Below are 19,139 nucleotides of genomic sequence, written 5' to 3' on the forward strand. Positions count from 1 at the left end.
GGGACACAATAAGTCTGATCTGGGTGCACTAGGGATCCCATAACTGGATTGAGACGGTTGGCAAGGGCCTTTGACAAGATCTTAAAGTCACAGCACAACAATGACACAGGTCTCCAGTTGGAGATTTAACATAAATCACCCTTTTTAGGGAGCAGTGTAAGTACTGCCCTCCTGCAGCTCAATGGCAGCACACCGTCCAGCACACCCTCTTCACACACACTGAGTAAGTCCATCCCTAGTACTGGCCACAGAGTCTTATAAGAACTCCACCAGCAGCCCGTCCAGTCCTGGAGCCTTTCCATTGTTCAGGCCCTGCAGGGCAACACTGTTTTCTAGTTTTTTTTCTAGTATTCTCAATCTAAACCTTTCCGGATTCTCAAGCTCCGCAGAGCCCCGCAACAGAGCTTGTGCCGAGTTAACAAACTGTTTTAAATCCGAAACAATGGACTCCACATTCACCCTGTAGAACCGTGTCTGAAATAAGTGGAGAGTCGTGGAGACAAAGCAAACAGAACTTTAATCGGGCCGCTCGGAAGCTCCACTGTCAGAAATAATTCCTTAAGTGAGGCTTAATGTTTACAGACATGAGTACAACTTTATTGGAAAAATGACGTAACATCTTATGGCCGTTCATCCAATCAGAAGATACAGGTCCGGGTCCGTTTTACGATCTGTCCTCCCGTGAAGAGGTGATGGATCCAAAGCAGATGTCTGTCTTTGATGTGCACTAGGAAGATGCGATCCCACGGTCGTCATTTACCTAGTGTCAATCGCTCTTTAACAAAAACAATTCCTCCCTATCTGGAGAAATGATTAAGTCATAAACAAATTCACAGCAGACATCTGTAGGCTATTTCGGCACTGTGTAATCTTTCATTACTGACAGGAGTTTCTAACAAATCGACCTTGTTGACCCTTTACTTGTCCTGCTAAATCTAATCTGCTCAGTCTATATACAAAACTATTTCTAATGCTAGTATTAATATAAAACATAATATAATTATCACAAAACACTTTCTTCAACTTCCTATACAGAGTCTTCAAAAGCTATCAGACTATAGCAGCTGCTGTATGAACACACATACAATTATACAGCATTTTCTGCAGCTTCGCAAGACCTAATTTTAAACGTTGTTGGTAAATTAGATAATTAGTGAGGACCCTCTATTTCCATTTCTTCCTCCATAATTGCTAAAATAAAATTTTACTGACATTTTATTGACCCTACCACTGCATAGGACACATCTGTAACATGAATGCTACTGAATGGCACATACATTGAAAACTACGGAGAATTGAGACAAATCCAATTTACACTTCATAAATAATCTTAAAACGTTTCCAACCAATGCAAAACCCACGTGAAATACGTTCATTCACATTTTTGAAAAACAAAAAGAGAGATTATTACAAATGTTCCCTATGATGCATCTACAGAGCGAGAGACAGAGAGAGACAGAAAGACAGACAGACAGACAGACACTAACACAGCCACCCACCCACCCACTCACACACACACACACACACTCTATCTCTCTCTCTCACACACACACACAGCCAGCAAGACACACAGAGCCAGCCAGCTCAGCGATGACATCACGAACCTCTCTCTGAGCTGACTGCTATGACATCACAGAGCACGTGCATTCCGTTGCTTGCCGTCTGTCAACCACTCAGTCACTGCCAGCCAGACTGCCTGGCTGGCTGGATGGGGGGGCTGTTTGCTGCTGCTGCGTACCTTAGCAAGCTTATTTGTTTGACCGGCCTTCCTCCTCCTCCGCCCACATGCCCACCTATGCCCGATCTGCTGTTCACCTGGATCACAGCTCCGCCCCAACAAGGCAGAGCCTCCCAAGAATGGTACAAACTCATCCACGTTCTCTTCCATGGAAAGCTTTAGCAAAAGGCAAAAGCATTATAAGTAATGAAGAGGAACCCGAGTCCAAGACGCTACCGACCAGCCATACATATTTGTGTGTATTAAAGATCACATTTTATTACATTTTGTTTTTCTGTACTTTATTACATCTTATTGTGATTTTTAATTGTATTGTTTATTTTCCAAATATATGTATGTATGTATGTATGTATGTATGCATGTCCAATTGCTTTTAAAATACAAATGCACTGAATTGAGAGTTAGAGACAGAGAAAGAGAGAGAGAGAGAGAAGTGCTAGGGCACATCTGTAACATAAACTAGGGAACATTTGTCACATGCTTAGGGAACATTCATAACATACAGGGAACCTTTGTGACATACTAAAAGGACATATACTGGTAAGATGTTGGGCACATTTGAAACAACAAAAATGGCATTTGGTTATTTATTAGGGACATTTATACCAGTCTGAGCAAATATCTATGCATATTCCAATGTTTGCTGCAGGACTTACAGATTGAGTGAGGGGGTCAATATGTTTGATTCAGAACTAACCACTGCTTCCTCAATTTTGTTTTAAACATAATTTAAAAGAAAAGTGGGCTATACATTGGTCTGGAAAAAAGGAGCAGTGGTCCCTAAGACAATTCTTTTAGTTTTTTGACACAATTCCTAAAACCCATTTTCAGTAAAATATGTTATCAACTTGCATTAATATATCATCCAAACTACAATCATACTAATCATGAAGATGTTCATATTATTATATTCTAAGGGTTCTAGTCTATTGTGTATTGTATTTATTATCAGGCCCTTCTCTTATGTTTTACAGTTGTTATTATTATTCCGTACAATACAGGGATTAAATTAAGCATTTAAACCACAAAGTATTGGCTACAGTTATGATGCCTACTTCAGTGTTCATATGCATACAGTTTCTGAGGTCTGGACCACTGCACAGTAGTCCCTGGAGTTGTAGTCCAGACCACTGCAAAATTCATGCTGAAGTGATCTGGATCACCACGCAATGGCCCAAGGACCACTGCAAACTTGGATTTCAATGTTTTTGTGTAATCCATGTTGCAATAGCAACTACCATGTTCCTTTGTGGTGAGCTGGTTAATTCTGATCTGGGAAAACCACAATCCTGCAGGTTTAATAAGTCTCTCTACACATCAGTCCCTGAGTACCTTCAACAAATGGTCATTTTGACCAATTAAGCCCAAGAATTGAGTTAATTAAGTTGTCAAGGACTACCCAGTAAAGATGTGAACTCACGACTAGGTCACACTGTGAGCTCTCCAGAGCAGACATTACACTGAGCTCAGTGTGAGCTTACTTAGCGTTTTTCCACCGACATGGTGCCGGTGCTGGAGCCCGAGTTGCAGTTACAAATACAATGCCGAGCACAGCAGTGCAGCGCCACTACTCCTCTCTATCCAGAACACAAAGACGTGCGTCACTCTAACCTGTCCGGCTTTACAACATGCAACTGAAATATGTTCTTTGGGGAACAACATAACACATAGCGATTCCTCCCTGCTATAAAGTAAAATAATGTATACGGTGTTTCTAATTTCTTTTTCGATACCTTTTCATATATATTTATATTTTTCAATAATAACCTAATGTCACAGTAATACCAATGAGCTTCAACAATGCCGAAAATAATAATGCGTTTATCTTTAATAGTGAAGATATTGCATAGATGTATATCTTTCATATACACAAATAGAAAAAACGGTTTCCAAATCGAATATAGAACTGAAACTTTCAGACAATCCATGAAAAATGTAATGTAAACATTTACACTTCATAACAATTCTATATATCAATTATATTCATAACCCTAACCCTAACACTAACCCTAACTTTAAGTTACAATTGTTCCCTAAACACTTTTCCCAATTTTGCAGGATCAATAAAAAACTGTCAAGCAATGTGATATAACTTTACAGAAAATAATAATCTGTATATATTTAATTGTTTTGACAATGTTAATATATAATGCATCTTTCACATAGGGAACATTTGTAACATGATAGGAAAAACAAACAAATGATGTAACTTTGAAAATATTCAATATTACAGCATACAGTATAATCAACACAGAACTGTGTCTATACTGAAAAGCTGTTGATATTTGAAAAGTGACAGAGGTTTGAATTTGAAAGTATCAATTCATAAAAGATACAATGAGCAGGAGCTGTGCGATCCATTACCCAGAGCACCTGAAGAACGCTCAGGCCAGGAAGAGTCTCAGACAACACATACTGAAGGACAACCCAGAGACTCTCAGAGCCGACTTCTCTCAGACTAGTGAGCAGCAAGTCACCAGCAACCTGGTCTTCTACACCGAGCACACCGACGCCTGGCACGCTGCCATCTGTCAACTGTACAGGCACATTAGAAAGAGAGGCATCAGTAAAGGAAGGCAGGTGTCAATCAGTGAGGAGGACGACCCAGACACCTCCATGCTGACAATCAATCTGTACCACACTGGAACAGTCTTAATACAGGGCAGCGAGGGCAGCCTGGGCACCTTTGAAAATCAGTTCCACTCACTGAAAACGCTGGCTGACAGAGAGAAAAAGGAGAGACGTGTCCAAAAGAGCACAGACGCAGCCACACAGGAGGAGAGTCCAGCCCCACACTGCCCTGCCAACGGAGGGGAGAGCGCCGCGCCAGAGAACAGCGAGGAATCCACACGCATCCCAGCACAGGACACCCCTCAGACACCGACACAGTGTCCCAGCTGAGGGAGAACATGTCCCTGCTGGAGGTGGAGCTGATGGAGCTAAAAGAGTTGGTGCTGGCCATGCTCACAACCTCCAACACCACAGAGCAGCTAACAGACCAGCTCAACAGAGTCCAACACGAGCACAAGGTCACAGTGAGGGAGCTGAGGGAGGAGGTGAGGGAGCTGCAGCAGGACAGGGAGGCCATGAGGAGGGAGCTGACGGCCCTGAGAGAGGAACTGCAACGCAGAGACAAGACAGTGCAGAGCCTGAAGGAGCAGCTATACAAATTCACTGCCCACAACAACTAGCCCTCAAGAAACCCAGCAGTGCACAATGTGCAGAGCCCTCCCACCCCAATGACATCCAGACATACTGACTCTCACACAACACACCACTCACACACTGCATCCAACACACACCCTGAGCCTGACACACACACTGCACCCAACACACACAAACAACCCGACCCGAACACACAGAGTGCACCCAGCACACACACACACCCCTGAGCCCGACATACACACATACCCTGACTCAGACACACACAGTGCACCCAACACACACACACACCCTGACTCAGCTGTCCGAGGAGAGCCTCGGCTCCCCCAGCCATATTATTATACACACAGGCACAAACGACCTGAGGACCCAGCAGGACAAGGTGGCCAGCTCCATCTCCACCCTGCAGCCCAGGAAGGACTTCCACCCCAACACCATCCACATGATCAACGCTGAGATCTCTCGGGGATGTGCTCTGATGCCAAATGTGCACCTGGCACACCACCCCACTCTTGGGGCCCACAGCTTGTTTGACCACGTCCATCTCCACAAACAAGCAGTGAGCGTCTTCGCAAAGACACTCAAAGACATCGCCCTGGGCCGAAACCCAGCCCGCACCCCACATGGCCACAGAAGGTTCTCCAGCACCCACACCACCCAGAACAACCCCGAGCCAATCAGGAGAGCGGCCCCTGGGAGCCCCCACCCTCCACCTGCACACCACCTTCCCCAGCCCGGACACCGCAGACCCCAGCCTGGATACGCCCGACCACAGTACAGCAGACCCAGAGTGGAGCCCATCCAGAACATGCACAGAGCAGCCCAGCAGCACAGCCAGCGCAACTACGCAGCAGCGGTCAGCAGAGTGGCCGACACCGACACCGGGGAGCTGCAGGAGATCCGACACCTGCTCAACCTCATCTGCACCCGACTGATAAGATTAGTAACTGTGCATAACAAAGAAACCACTGCAGGAGGTGACTAGCTATTACCACATCCGAAAATCACCCCTGTATAAATGTAGTTATATACTGATATATATGGACATATTTTCTAAAAATTATGTAGATATATGGATGCTTACATATATGTGTATATATGTAGATATATGTGTGTATGTGTATGTATATAGGAGTGTAAGACAGGAGTTTTTTTTTTTGTTTGTTTTTTATTTATTCGTTTCCTATTTTTTCATATCACCAGTATTAATATTTATTTATTTGTTTCCTTTCCACCTCACACATTTCCAGATATATCTAATTCCAAAGGAGTATATAAATTGCTTAATTAGAGTAGAAAGAAATGCGATCCCAATCTATCACCATGTGGAACATCCAGGGCCTGGGCTCCTCAGTGTTCGGGGTTCTGAGATAGAGTGAGAGACAAGGATGTCATCATCCTGCAAGGGACATGGTGTCGGGCAGACGTGTCCAGTCACTGTCCCTCAGGCTACAGAGAGCTTATAGTGCCCTCCCTGAAGAAGCCCTCCGTCAGACATGGCAGGGACTCCGGGGACATAATAATCTGGTACAAAGCAGAGCTCAGTGACTCCATACAGCCCATCAAAACAGCAGAGTCACACATATGGCTTAAAATAAGCAAAGAAATCATTTCTACACAAGCCGATGTGTTCCTGTGTGCCGTGTATGTTCCCCCGTCAGAATCCCCATATCACAATGAGGAGATCTTAATCGACTCAATTCTTGGGCTTAATTGGTCAAAATGACCATTGGTTGAAGGTACTCAGGGACTGATGTGTAGAGAGACTTATTAAACCTGCAGGATTGTGGTTTTCCCAGAACAGAATTAACCAGCTCACCACAAAGGAACATGGTAGGTGCTATTGCAACATGGATTACACAAAAAAAATGAAATCCAAGCATGAATTTTGCAGTGGTCTGGACTACAACTCCAGGGACTACTGTGCAGTGGTCCAGACCTCAGAAACTGTATGCATATGAACAGTGAAGTAGGCATCATAACTGTAGCCAATACTTTGTGGTTAAAATACTTAATTTAATCCCTGTATTGTACGGAATAATAATAACAACTGTAAAACATAAGAGAAGGGCCTGATAATAAATACAATACACAATAGACTAGAACCCTTAGAATGTAATAATATGAACATTTTCATGATTAGTATGATTGTAGTTTGGATGATATATTAATGCAAGTTGATAACATATTTTACAGAAAATGGGTTTTAGGAATTGTGTCCAAAAACTAAAAGAATTGTCTTAGGGACCACTGCTCCTTTTTTCCAGACCAATGTATAGCCCACTTTTCTTTTAAATTATGTTTAAAACAAAATTGAGGAATCAGTGGTTAGTTCTGAATCAAACATATTGACCCCCTCACTCAATCTGTAAGTCCTGCAGCAAACATTGGAATATGCATAGATATTTGCACAGACTGGTATAAATGTCCGTAATAAATAACCAAATGCCATTTTTGTTGTTTCAAATGTGTCCAACATCTTACCAGTATGTCCTTTTACTATGACACAAAGGTTCCCTAATTCGTTTTACAAATGTTCCCTGTATGATATGAATGTTCCCTAAGCATGTGACGAATGTTCCCTAGTTTATGTTACAGATGTGCCCTAGCACTTCTATCTCTCTCTTTCTCTGTCTCTCACTCTCAATTCAGTGCATTTGTATTTTAAAAGCAATTGGACATGCATACATACATACATACATACATACATACATACATACATACATACATACATACATACATACATACATACATACATATATATGGAAAATTAACAATACAATTAAAAATCACAATAAGATGTAATAAAGTACAGAAAAACAAAATGTAATAAAATGTGATCTTTAATACACACAAATATGTATGGCTGGTCGGAAGCGTCTTGGACTCGGGTTCCTCTTCATTACTTATAACGCTTTTGCCTTTTGCTAAAGCTTTCCATGGAGGGGAACGTGGATGAGTTTGTACCATTCTTGGGAGGCTCTGCCTTGTTGGGGCGGAGCTGTGATCCAGGTGAACAGCAGATCGGGCATAGGTGGGCATGTGGGCGGAGGAGGAGGAAGGCCGGTCAAGCAGATAAGCTTGCTAAGGTACGCAGCAGCAGCAAACAGCCCCCCCATCCAGCCAGCCAGGCAGTCTGGCTGGCAGTGACTGAGTGGTTGACAGACGGCAAGCAACGGAATGCACGTGCTCTGTGATGTCATAGCAGTCAGCTCAGAGAGAGGTTCGTGATGTCATCGCTAAGCTGGCTGGCTCTGTGTGTCTTGCTGGTTGTGTGTATGTGTGTGTGTGTGTGTGAGAGAGAGAGAGAGATAGAGTGTGTGTGAGTGGGCGGGTGGCTGTGTTAGTGTCTGTCTGTCTGTCTCTCTCTGTCTCTCAATTCAATTCAATTCAATTCAAGGTTGCTTTATTGGCAGGACAAACAGATTCGTAGTGTTGCCAAAGCAGTTGATATATACATACATTGAAAAATAATAAAAGGTAAGAAAAAAGAAACAAAAAAAATGAAACAGTAACATTATAATTTATAAATTAAATCTTAATAGACATGTACATTTACTTTATAGTTATCAGGTTACAGCTGGTGCTCATGTATGTCATGTTTTCACAGTGAGCCCCTCAGGCTGTGGCAGGCGGCTACATATTGGGCGGCCAGGGGGGCTGTGTGTCCCTCCCCCAGGAGGATAGCTTTTTTTTTTTCATTCATCAATTCAGAGAATGATTTTATAATATTTATGAATTTATTATAGAACGTGTCCCTTAATTTGGCATATTTATTGCATCGGAGGAGGAAGTGCATCTCTGTCTCGACCTCTCCTGTCTCGCAGTGACCACAGCGCCGCTCCTCTCTGGGTAGCCAGCTCTGCCTGTGTCGGCCCGTCTCTATGGCCAGGCTGTGGTCACTGAGCCTGTACTTGGTCAGGATCCATCTCTGCTTCATATCTCTGAGAGTGAAGAGATATTCTGCCAGGGTGTATTCTCTGTTTAGGGCCCGATAGCAATCCAGTTTACTTTGGGATTTGGTTTCATTGTTCCAATGTTCCAGATAGGAGGTTTTGGTTATCTTTATGATTTGGTTGACTCTGATTGGGGGCAGGTAAGCAGTGCTGACCTGAAGCTGGTCTCTGTTCGCAGTATTAGCGGGGGTCAGTGCCGTGAGCTTCAGGGCCAGCTGACTCAGTGGACTCTTTTCAGGGCTGAGCTCTTGGGTTTGGAGGGCCTTGTACTGGAGTGAGTCTGACTCACTTTTCTTCAGGTGCATCCAGAATTTCAGTGTTCTTTTCTTTATATTGATGAGGGTTGGGAAGTGGCCTAATTCTGCCCTGCATGCGTGGTTTGGTGTGCTCCTGTGCACCTGCAGTATGTTTTTATTGAGTTCAGCATGCAGGGTCTCTATTGGATGTTTGTCCCACCTAGTGTAGTCCTGTTGACTGAGTGGACCCTGTACTTCATTACCGTACAGCGCAATGGGCTGGATCACACTGTCAATTAGTTTGAGACAGAAGAAGATTCTATAACATTAATATCCCATTCACAATCTGATTGTGTAGAAAGCTCTTCTTGCTTTGTCTTTGAGTGCCTTCACTGCCAGGTTAAAGCCCCCTGACGCACTAATAGTCAGGCTCAGGTAAGTGTAGTGTGAGGTGTGTTCTAGGGTAGTGTTGCCTAGCGTGAAGTGGTATTTGTTTCCCTGAGGAATTTTTTTTTGGAAAATCATGATCTTTGTCTTCTTCATGTTTACTGCCAGGGCCCAGGACTAACAGTACTGCTCAAGCAGTGCAAGGTTTTGCTGAAGCCCCTGTTCTGTGGACGACAGCAAGACTAGGTCATCCGCATAGAGCAGGAATTTGACTTCTGTGTCATTTAGGGTGAGGCCAGGGGCATCAGACTGCTCCAACACCGTTGCCAACTCATTGATGTAGATGTTGAACAGTGTTGGGCTCAGACTGCAGCCCTGCCTCACTCCCCGCCCCTGAGTGAAGAATTCTGTTCTTTTGTTGCCAATTTTTTACTGCACATTTGTTTTCGGTGTACATTGTATTTATAATATCATAGAATTTACTCCCTACACCGCTTTGAAGAATTCTGTAATAAAGTCCCTCGTGCCAAATGGAATCGAATGCCATTTTGAAATCAATGAAACAGGCAAAGATTTTGCCTTTACTTGTTTAGTGGACGTGTTTGTCTATGAGGGTGTGTAGGGTGTAAATATGATCTGTAGTGCGGTGATTTGGGAGGAAGCCAATCTGACTCTTACTCAGGACACTGTGCTCGGTAAGGAAGGCCAGTATCCAGGCGTTGATGATACTGCAGAACACCTTCCCAAGGTTACTGCTAACACAGATGCCCCGGTAGTTGTTAGGGTCGAATTTGTCTCCACTCTTATAGATTGGGGTGATCAGCCCCTGCTTCCAGATGTCAGGGAAGTAACCAGTACTGAGGACCATGTTGAACAATTTAAGCACAGCCTCCTGCAGTTGTGCGCTGCTGTGTTTGAGCATTTCAGTGCTGATGCTGTCCGGGCTGCAGGCTTTTCTGGGTGGAAGTGCCTGGAGCTTTTTAGATAGTTCCTGTAGGGTGATTGGAGCGTCATTTGGGTTTTGATTATTTTTAATTGATTGTTCGAGTATTTTCAGTTTTTCCCTGGTTTCAATTTGTTTGTGTGTCAGGTCATTTTGTTGGATATCTTTATAAAGGTTTTCAAAGTATTTTTTCCAAATGGTTCCGTTTCGTATTGCCAATTCTTGTTGTTTTGTTGATTTAAATTGTTCCACATTTCCCAGAACTGGTTTTGGTCAACAGATTTCTCTATGTCTGTGAGTGTTTTGTTTGTGTGTTTCTGTTTTTTATTATTAAGGGTGTGTTTGTAGTGTTTTAGGGTCTCACAGTACTGTTGGCATAGTTCTGTGTCTTGTGGTTGATGATGTTTTTGATTGGATAGGTGCCTTGAATTTGTTTTTTATTGATTTACACTCATCATCAAACCATGTCTGTGTGTGTGTATGATTCTGGTTGATCTTTTTCTTTGTCTTTTTAAGATTAGCCATTGTGGCTGCAATTTGAAATATTTGATTGATATCATTTATGGCCAGATTTAGTCCTGTCACATCAGGCTGGTACTGTGAGCTGAGGAAAGTGTTGATGATGTCTGTTATTTCTGTAGAACTGATTGCTTGGTTAAATTCCTCTGTGCTGTTTGGAGCCCATCTGTATGTTTGATTAAGGTTGTACAGCTTACTGGGCTGTGTCTGTGTGTTGCTGGCCTGACTTCTTCTTTTCAGGAACACTGTGATTTGGTTGTGGTCTGACAGGGGGGTTTGCTGCCTGACAGTGAATGCACTGATGAAGGAGGGGTCCATGTCAGTGAGGGCGTAGTCGACTACATTAGTCGCAAGAGCTGAGCAATACGTGAACCTCCCTAAAGAGTCCCCTCTGATCGTGCCATTAAACCCCGTCGGGGATGTTCCTCTGGGTTGTGGTGGGGGTGAGGTACAGAGGGACCTGTCCCTGCCACGCCGCACTGTGCTCAGTTTAATTGAGGGCACAATAACCTCCCTGTAGCCCAGGGGGCAGTGTGTGGGCACCTCTGCACGGCACCATGTCTCCAACAGAACTATGATATCTAATTCTTTAATGCTTTTAATGAATTCAGGGTCTGTGCTCTTTAGCCCGAAAGGCGAGGAGTTCAGGCCCTGAATGTTCCAGCAGCTGACTGTAAATGAGCTCATTTTAGCTAACATTGTACTTGGTGGAATAAAATGCCTATCAACAATACAACTTTTTAATCTAAGGTTTTGTTTAAACTAGAATTTCAAATATAATAATTATTAGTTTTATGTAAAGTATGGTTACATTGTATGTACACAGGTATTTATTTTTAATTTACAAGTGGGGTTGTCCGTCCCTACCCGAGTTCTCTGGCTCAGCTCAGCAGTCTGGAGCAGAGGAGGCTGAGCAGGTGCTTGATCTCCCCCAGCTCGGTGGGGGCCGGAGTGGCGGCCTGGGTCAGGGCTGCGGCATAGCTGAGCGGCTTCTGATGGGCGCTGTGCCTGGTGCTCGTGGGGCGGGTGGGAGGCTGGGTGATGGGGGGCTGGCTGGTGCTGCGGCATCGTGGTACGTGTGCTCCAGTGCGGGGGGGTTGTATGTTTGGCTGGCCTCTGTTGGTATTGCTGTGTGGATAGGAGCTCATACATTCAGTGACTTCTCTCCCTCTCTCGTTCTGTAGATGCATCATAGGGAACATATGTAACAATCTCTCTTTTTGTTTACCAAAAATGTGAATGAAAGTATTTCAAGTGGGTTTTGCCTTGGTTGGAAACGTTTTAAGATAAATTATGAAGAGTGGGAGCCTTGGGAGGCTCTGCCTTGTTGGGGTTTTGCTGTGATCCAGGAGAACAGCTGATCGGGCAGAGCTGGGCATGAGGGCGGAGGAGGAGGAAGGCCGGTCAAGCAAATAAGCTTGCTAAGGTACGCAGCAGCAGCAAACAGCCCCCCCATCCAGCCAGCCAGGCAGTCTGGCTGGCAGTGACTGAGTGGTTGACAGACTGCAAGCAACGGAATGCACGTGCTCTGTGATGTCATAGCAGTCAGCTCAGAGAGAGGTTCGTGATGTCATCGCTGAGCTGGCTGACTCTGTGTGTCTTGCTGGCTGTGTGTGTGTGTGAGAGAGAGAGATAGAGTGTGTGTGTGTGTGTGTGAGTGGGTGGGTGGGTGGCTGTGTTAGTGTCTGTCTGTCTGTCTGTCTTTCTGTCTCTCTCTGTCTCTCACTCTGTAGATGCATCATAGGGAACATATGTAATAATCTCTCTTTTTGTTATCCAAAAATGTGAATGAACGTATTTCTCGTGGGTTTTGCATTGGTTGGAAACGTTTTAAGATTATTTATGAAGTGTAAATTGGATTTGTCTCAATTCTCCGTAGTTTTCAATGTATGTGCCATTCAGTAGCGTTCATGTTACAGATGTGTCCTATGCAGTGGTAGGGTCAATAAAATGTCAGTAAAACTTTATTTTAGCAATTATAGAGGGTGTGCAAGAAACAACATCTTCAATCAGGTTGGAACGTTAGTTTCAATGCCTTTAATACACGCAGCGTGGAGAGGAACAGTGAATCAAGAAGATCCCAAAGTCGCTCTGTCTTCATTTAAAAGTCAGAGGCTTTCATACATAAAAAACAAAGATCTGGTTACAATCACAATGTCATTACTATATTATCTTAGAGAGTTAGCTAAGCAGAATATATATCATCATAAAACAGAGTTCATAGGTCAACACATGGATTAGGGAGCAGGCACTTCAATCATACTGTTTGACATTGTCTCCAAGATTCTCATCGTAAATAACAAACAGAAATCAAGCTACCTTCTGGCCTGTCCTTCTGTCTTGACCTTATCTTTCTTAAGTATACAATAGAGTAGAATAGATATGAGGAAAATAATTCTAACTTTCCTTCCACAAGGGGAACAAATGCAAATAGAGGGTCCTCTCTAATTATCTAATTCATGTGTGTGTGTTCATACACCAGCTGCTAAAGTCTGATAGCTTTTGAAGACTCTGTATTGGATGTTGAAGAAAGTGTTTTGTGATAATTATATAATGTTTTATATTAATACTAGCATTAGAAGTGCTTTTGTATACAGGCTGAGCAGATTAGATTTAGCAGGACAAGTAAAGGGTCAACAAGGTCGATTTGTTAGAAACTTCTGTCAGTAATGAAAGATTACACAGTGCCGTAATAGCCTACAGATGTCTGCAGTGAATTTGTTTATGACGTAATTGTTTCTCCAGATAGGGAGGAAGATTTTTTTGTTAAAGAGCGATTGACACTAGGTAAATGACGACCGTGGGATCGCATCTTCCTAGTGCACATCAAAGACGGACATCTGCTTTGGATCCATCACCTCTTCAAGTGGACAGATCGTAAAACGGACCCGGACCTGTATCTTCTGATTGGATGAACGGCCATAATATGTTACGTCATTTTTCCTATAAAGTTGTACTTATGTTTGTAAACATTAAGTCTCAATGAAGGAATTATTTCTGACAGTGGAGCTTCCGAGCGGCCCGATTAAAGTTCTGTTTGCTTTATCTCCGTGACTTCTCCACTTATTTCCCAGAGGGTTCTACATAGTCTATTGTGTATTGTATTTAATATCAGGCCCTTCTCTTATGTTTTACAGTTGTTATTATTATTCCGTACAATACACAGATTAAATTAAGTATTTTAACCACAAAGTATTGGCTACAGTTATGATGCCTACTTCACTGTTCATATGCATACAGTTTCTGAGGTCTGGACCACTGCACAGTAGTCCCTGGAGTTGTAGTCCAGACCACTGCAAAATTCGTGCTGAAGTGATCTGGATCACCATGCAATGGCCCAAGGATCACTGCAAACTTTGATTTCAATGTTTTTGTGTAATCCATGTTGCAATAGCACCTACCATGTTCCTTTGTGGTGAGCTGGTTAATTCTGTTCTGGGAAAACCACAATCCTGCAGGTTTAATAAGTCTCTATACACATCAGTCCCTGAGTACCTTCAACTAATGGTCATTTTGACCAATTAAGCCCAAGAATTGAGTCGATTAAGTTGTCAAGGACTACCCAGTAAAGACGTGAACTCACGACTAGGTCACACTGTGAGCTCTCCAGAGCAGAAATTACACTGAGGTCAGTGTGAGCTCACTTAGCGCTTTTCCACCGACATGGTGCCGGTGCTGGAGGCCGAGTTGCAGTTACAAATACAATGCCGAGCACAGCAGTGCAGCGCCACCTCCTCTCTATCCACCACACAAAGACGTGCGTCACTCTAACCTGTCCGGCTTTACAACATGCAACTGAAATAATATGTTCTTCGGGGAACAACATAACACATAGCGATTTCTCCCTGCTATAAAGTAAAATAATGTATACAGTGTTTCTAATTTCTTTTACGATACCTTTTCATAGATATTTATATTTTTCAATAATAAACTAATGTCACAGTCTTCCCCCACTTTATTTGAAACGTCCTCGTTTCTTAATTAAATAAATCATACAGTATTTCTAATGTTACATTTATATATATATATATATATACTTAGATTTTCCAAATGATAAACTGATGTTGCAGTAATTAAATCACAATAGATGTATGTCAGTACAATAGTAACTTTTTATTTTTTTTTAAGAATGGCAAATTAGGAGCCATTACTGTATTGAACTGTAATGTAACAAGAAAACAGGTATAAACCAAGAAAGAACTAAATCTTTAAACTTGTCAGGTTTCAAAACTTTACGACCACTAGGTACATCCAGCAGGTAATGCCACAGGAGTCTGGGGTCGCTGAGGTAAGAGAACAGACATAGTCTCTGGGTGCACTGTGACTTAGGCATCCCGAAGGCTGGAAGAATGGGTGACACCTGGGCATGGCTCAAGTGCTAGAGCAGGCTGTGGAACAACACCTGGAACAGGTAGCATATCCCTCTGGACAGGAGCTGTGGAAAAAAAAAGAGAGAGAGACGGCATCGAGTGATGACTGGAGCTCGCTGGAACTGGAAGTGGGTAAGGGACGTCTCCAGACAAAGCCGTCAGTGTTGATGGCGGACTGACAGGTGCATCATCAGGATCTCTAAACAGCTGTGGAGGCGCTTCTGGATGAGCAGGTAAGTCAGACCAAGGACCTTTGTATGCCTTCAGCCGATGATTGTAATGTACAATCCATGATTTGGATCGTGGATCTTTTGGGTCAGTGATTTCATAGGTCACGCCAGGACAACCGTCTTTATCCAACCTCTTCAGAACTCTATGTGGCCCTTTCCATCTAGGAGCAAGTTTATTCCTTTGATTGGCAGGATCATCAAGGAAAACAAGATCACCTTCAGCATAGGGGTTAAAAGCAAGATTTTGATCATAGTGAGTCTTTAGCAGTAGTTTAGATTCTTTTGACTACTCAGCGGCCATGTCAAAAGCATGTGACAGGCGGTTAAAGACATCCTGGGCATAAGCAGCTGGTGTGCCTGGAGTTGCTTGAGTAGTGAATGAACTGCAGTTCAACAAAACGTCCACAGGCAGACAAGGTTCCCGACCATGAGCAAGGAAAAATTGAGTATATCCAGTACTGGAATGTACACTTGAATTGTACGCAAGTTCCACCTGTGAGAGGTATTTGTCCCATTCTCCTCCATTTTGGTTGATGTATTTAGCGAATTGGTCTTTTAATGTCCGGTTCAGTCTTTCCACCATGCAATCTGATTGGGCATGGTACGGAGATGTTCGTGTCTTCTCAATTCCCAACTTGCTACACAGCTGCTTCACCAGATCAGACTCAAACTGTCTGCCCTGGTCAGTGTGGATGGACTCAGGTATACCATGTTGATGGATGAAGTCTTCAAACAAGCATTGAGCTACACTTGTTACACGCTGATCTTTAAAAGGAAAGAGATTCACATAGCATGTAAAATAATCCATTACAACAAGAACATACCTGTTGCCTTGAAAAGTGACTGGTAGCTCGGTGAGGTCAGCAGCAATTTTCTGGAATGGACGATCCACCACAATAGGTTGTAAAGGAGCTCTAGCTTTTAGTGTTGGAGCACTGCGAGTCTGACATGTTAAACACTCTGTACAGAACTTGTAAATGTCACGTGACATGTAAGGCCAATAGCAGATTTTTCTGGCTCTCTGCAAAGTTCGTTCAGTCCCTAAATGTCCACTGAAGACATTTCCATGCAGGTAAGTGAGGGCTGTCTGAATGAGGGATTCAGGAAGAACCAATTGGTAAGTATAGGCTTTCTGAAGAAAGGTTTTAATTTTTTGACAGAGGATCCCATTTTCCAAAGTCAGGTGAGGAAACTCATACCAGAGCTTTTTCAGAGCTGACGGGGAGTTTTTGATTCGTCGTGCAGTAGGTCTTCGGTTATCCATTTCTTTCCATTCCATCGCAGTTCTCAGAATGACATCCGCTTGTTGTTTCTGCTTCAGTTCATCAATGTCTATTGCTAAATCTTCACAGGTTTGTCTTGTAGGAACAGCTTGTTCAGGCTGTAGTTCAGAAGACCAACTGTTTTGCATCTTTTTGGGCAAAGTTTTTAACGAATCGTCTGTAATAGGAACAGAAACCCACAAAAGCTCTCACCTCAGTAGGTGTTCTTGGTGTTGGCCAATCTTTCAATTTGTCAAGCTTCCTGGAATTTGGTCTGAGACCACCCTTGGTGATTACATGTCCCAGGAAAGAGACTTCATCCCGTGCAAGCTGACATTTACTGGCCTTCAGCTTTAGTCCTGCCTTTCAAAAGCGAAGAAAGACATCTTCCAAACTCTGCAGATGTTCAGGAAAGGTTTTGCTAAAAACCAAAACATCATCCAAACAGATGAGGCAGATCTTCAAGTGTAGACCACGAAGCACAAGCTCCATTAAACGTTGGAAGGTAGGTGGTGCATTGGTCAGTCCCATTGGCATGACCTTAAAATGGTATATGCCGCTGCGGTGGTAAATGCGGTCTTCTCCCGGTCTTCTGATGCCAGCTGAACCTGCCAATAACCACTTGACAGGTCCATGGTTCTAAACCAGCATGCCCCTGCCAGGCTGTCCAAAGCCTCAGAAATCCGTGGTAAGGGATGCGAGTCCCGTATGGTGACAGGGTTTAATTTCTTAATGCAATGCAAAATCTGTAGCTGCAGTCCTTTTTCTTGACTAAAACAACAGGTGAAGCCCAAGGGCTGCAGCTCTCCTCAATGAGGTGATGGGCCAGCAACTGCTAAACTTGTTTTTCTATCTCCTGCTTCAAAGCTGGAGAAGTCCTGTAAGCATGTTGGCGGATCGGTAGGGCATCTCCAGTTCGAATGTGTTGCTTTACAGCATCTGTGTAGCCATAGTCATGTTCATGTGAACTAAACACATCACAATACTTCAAAAGTAAGTTCTCCAGCTGGTCCATTTGTGGATCACTCAATTTAGACTGACTGAAGTCCACTGTGGGTAACTTTGTGCCTTCTGTCTGCCTGATATTGTGCACAGTAGCCTCAATAAACTGGAACTCTTCACCTCCCTGATTTATCAGAGAGTAAAAGTTTCCCAGTGGTGTGTTACTTGGCACATGGCAGTCGTCATTGGTAGGATTCATGACACCAATGGTTGTTAATCCTTTCTTCACTGGAGACATTGTTCTGGCAACAAACAGACCTGGGTAGTTGCATGCTTCAGGTTACAGTATTCCTAAGTAATTTGGAGTTGAGATTTGATTTTCTGTAAATGGCTGCAACTTTGCCATGATATTCATCTCAGTCATTGCAGGAATGTAGATTGGCGCAAATGTCACAGCACTGCAACAAAGAGGTGTGATTTGCTTAGAAAACAACAGTGGGACTTTCCAGTTCCACAACTGTAATTGTCCTTGTACATCAATCACTACATGGTGTTTCTGCAGAAAATCCCATCCGAGTATGACAGCTTGATTGGAATTTCTTAACACTTGAACATCATGATGACAAACCTCCTCTCCAAGTTTAATACTAATGGTTAGTGTTCCAAGAGTATCAAGGCACTCACCAGTCACTGACCTTGCCAACACGTATGTCTTTCTGATGGACTTTGTCTTCAGTGCTGGAAATGACACTCTTAAATTTTCACTGATCAAAGAAATTTGTGAACCAGTATCAATGAAGGCTTGAACAGCAGTGTCTTCAATAACAGCAAAACAATATTGGAGAGGTTGGAGAGTCTTTTAACGCTGAAGCTTCAGACTCTGGACCCCTGTAATTCAATGTAGCAGCTACTTGGCCCGCAGCACCTGCTACCACTCGTTTCCCTGATAGGTGGGATCCTCAGAATCAAAGCAAAGATGACGTTTGCTCAATCTGCAATCAGGCCTTCTCTCATGGTGATGTGGACTGGGTGTTCTCCTGGTGTACCTGTCCATTGAGTGTCAGTAGGATGCAGATGGACTACGAGAATATCTTGAACTGCAGTGCTGATCAGGGTGAGATGAGTGATAGCGATTGCTAGGACTGTTAGTTATTGAATAGTAACGGTTGCTTGGTGATGGAGACCACCTTTCATATTTTTGACTATGTAGTGAATGATGTCCGGGTCTTGGTCCAGGAGACATGTTTCTATAAAGGTGAAGAAACATCTCTTTGTGATCTAGAGGAAGAATTATACCCATCAGGGGATGCTTTTCGTGATGCAAGATATTGCTCTTGTTTCATCCATTCTGGATAGGGCTGACGGTCCTTTTTCCCCTCTTTGTACTGGCTGTG

General features: G+C 43.3%; 2 non-coding genes across 2 annotated transcripts; one reads left to right on the top strand and one right to left on the bottom strand.

Annotated features, from left to right (window-relative positions):
* Nucleotides 1–1,829: 1,829 nt before the first annotated feature.
* LOC136751965 (U5 spliceosomal RNA) lies at nucleotides 1,830–1,944 on the bottom strand. Its single transcript, XR_010817148.1, has one exon. It is a non-coding gene; the product is annotated as a U5 spliceosomal RNA (small nuclear RNA).
* A 5,839-nt stretch (nucleotides 1,945–7,783) lies between these two features.
* Nucleotides 7,784–7,898, top strand: LOC136752117 (U5 spliceosomal RNA). The gene has a single exon (XR_010817280.1). It is a non-coding gene; the product is annotated as a U5 spliceosomal RNA (small nuclear RNA).
* Nucleotides 7,899–19,139: the final 11,241 nt, after the last annotated feature.

The sequence above is a fragment of the Amia ocellicauda genome, chromosome 6 (genome assembly GCF_036373705.1).
Source record: "Amia ocellicauda isolate fAmiCal2 chromosome 6, fAmiCal2.hap1, whole genome shotgun sequence".
Classification (NCBI taxonomy): Eukaryota; Metazoa; Chordata; class Actinopteri; order Amiiformes; family Amiidae; genus Amia; species Amia ocellicauda.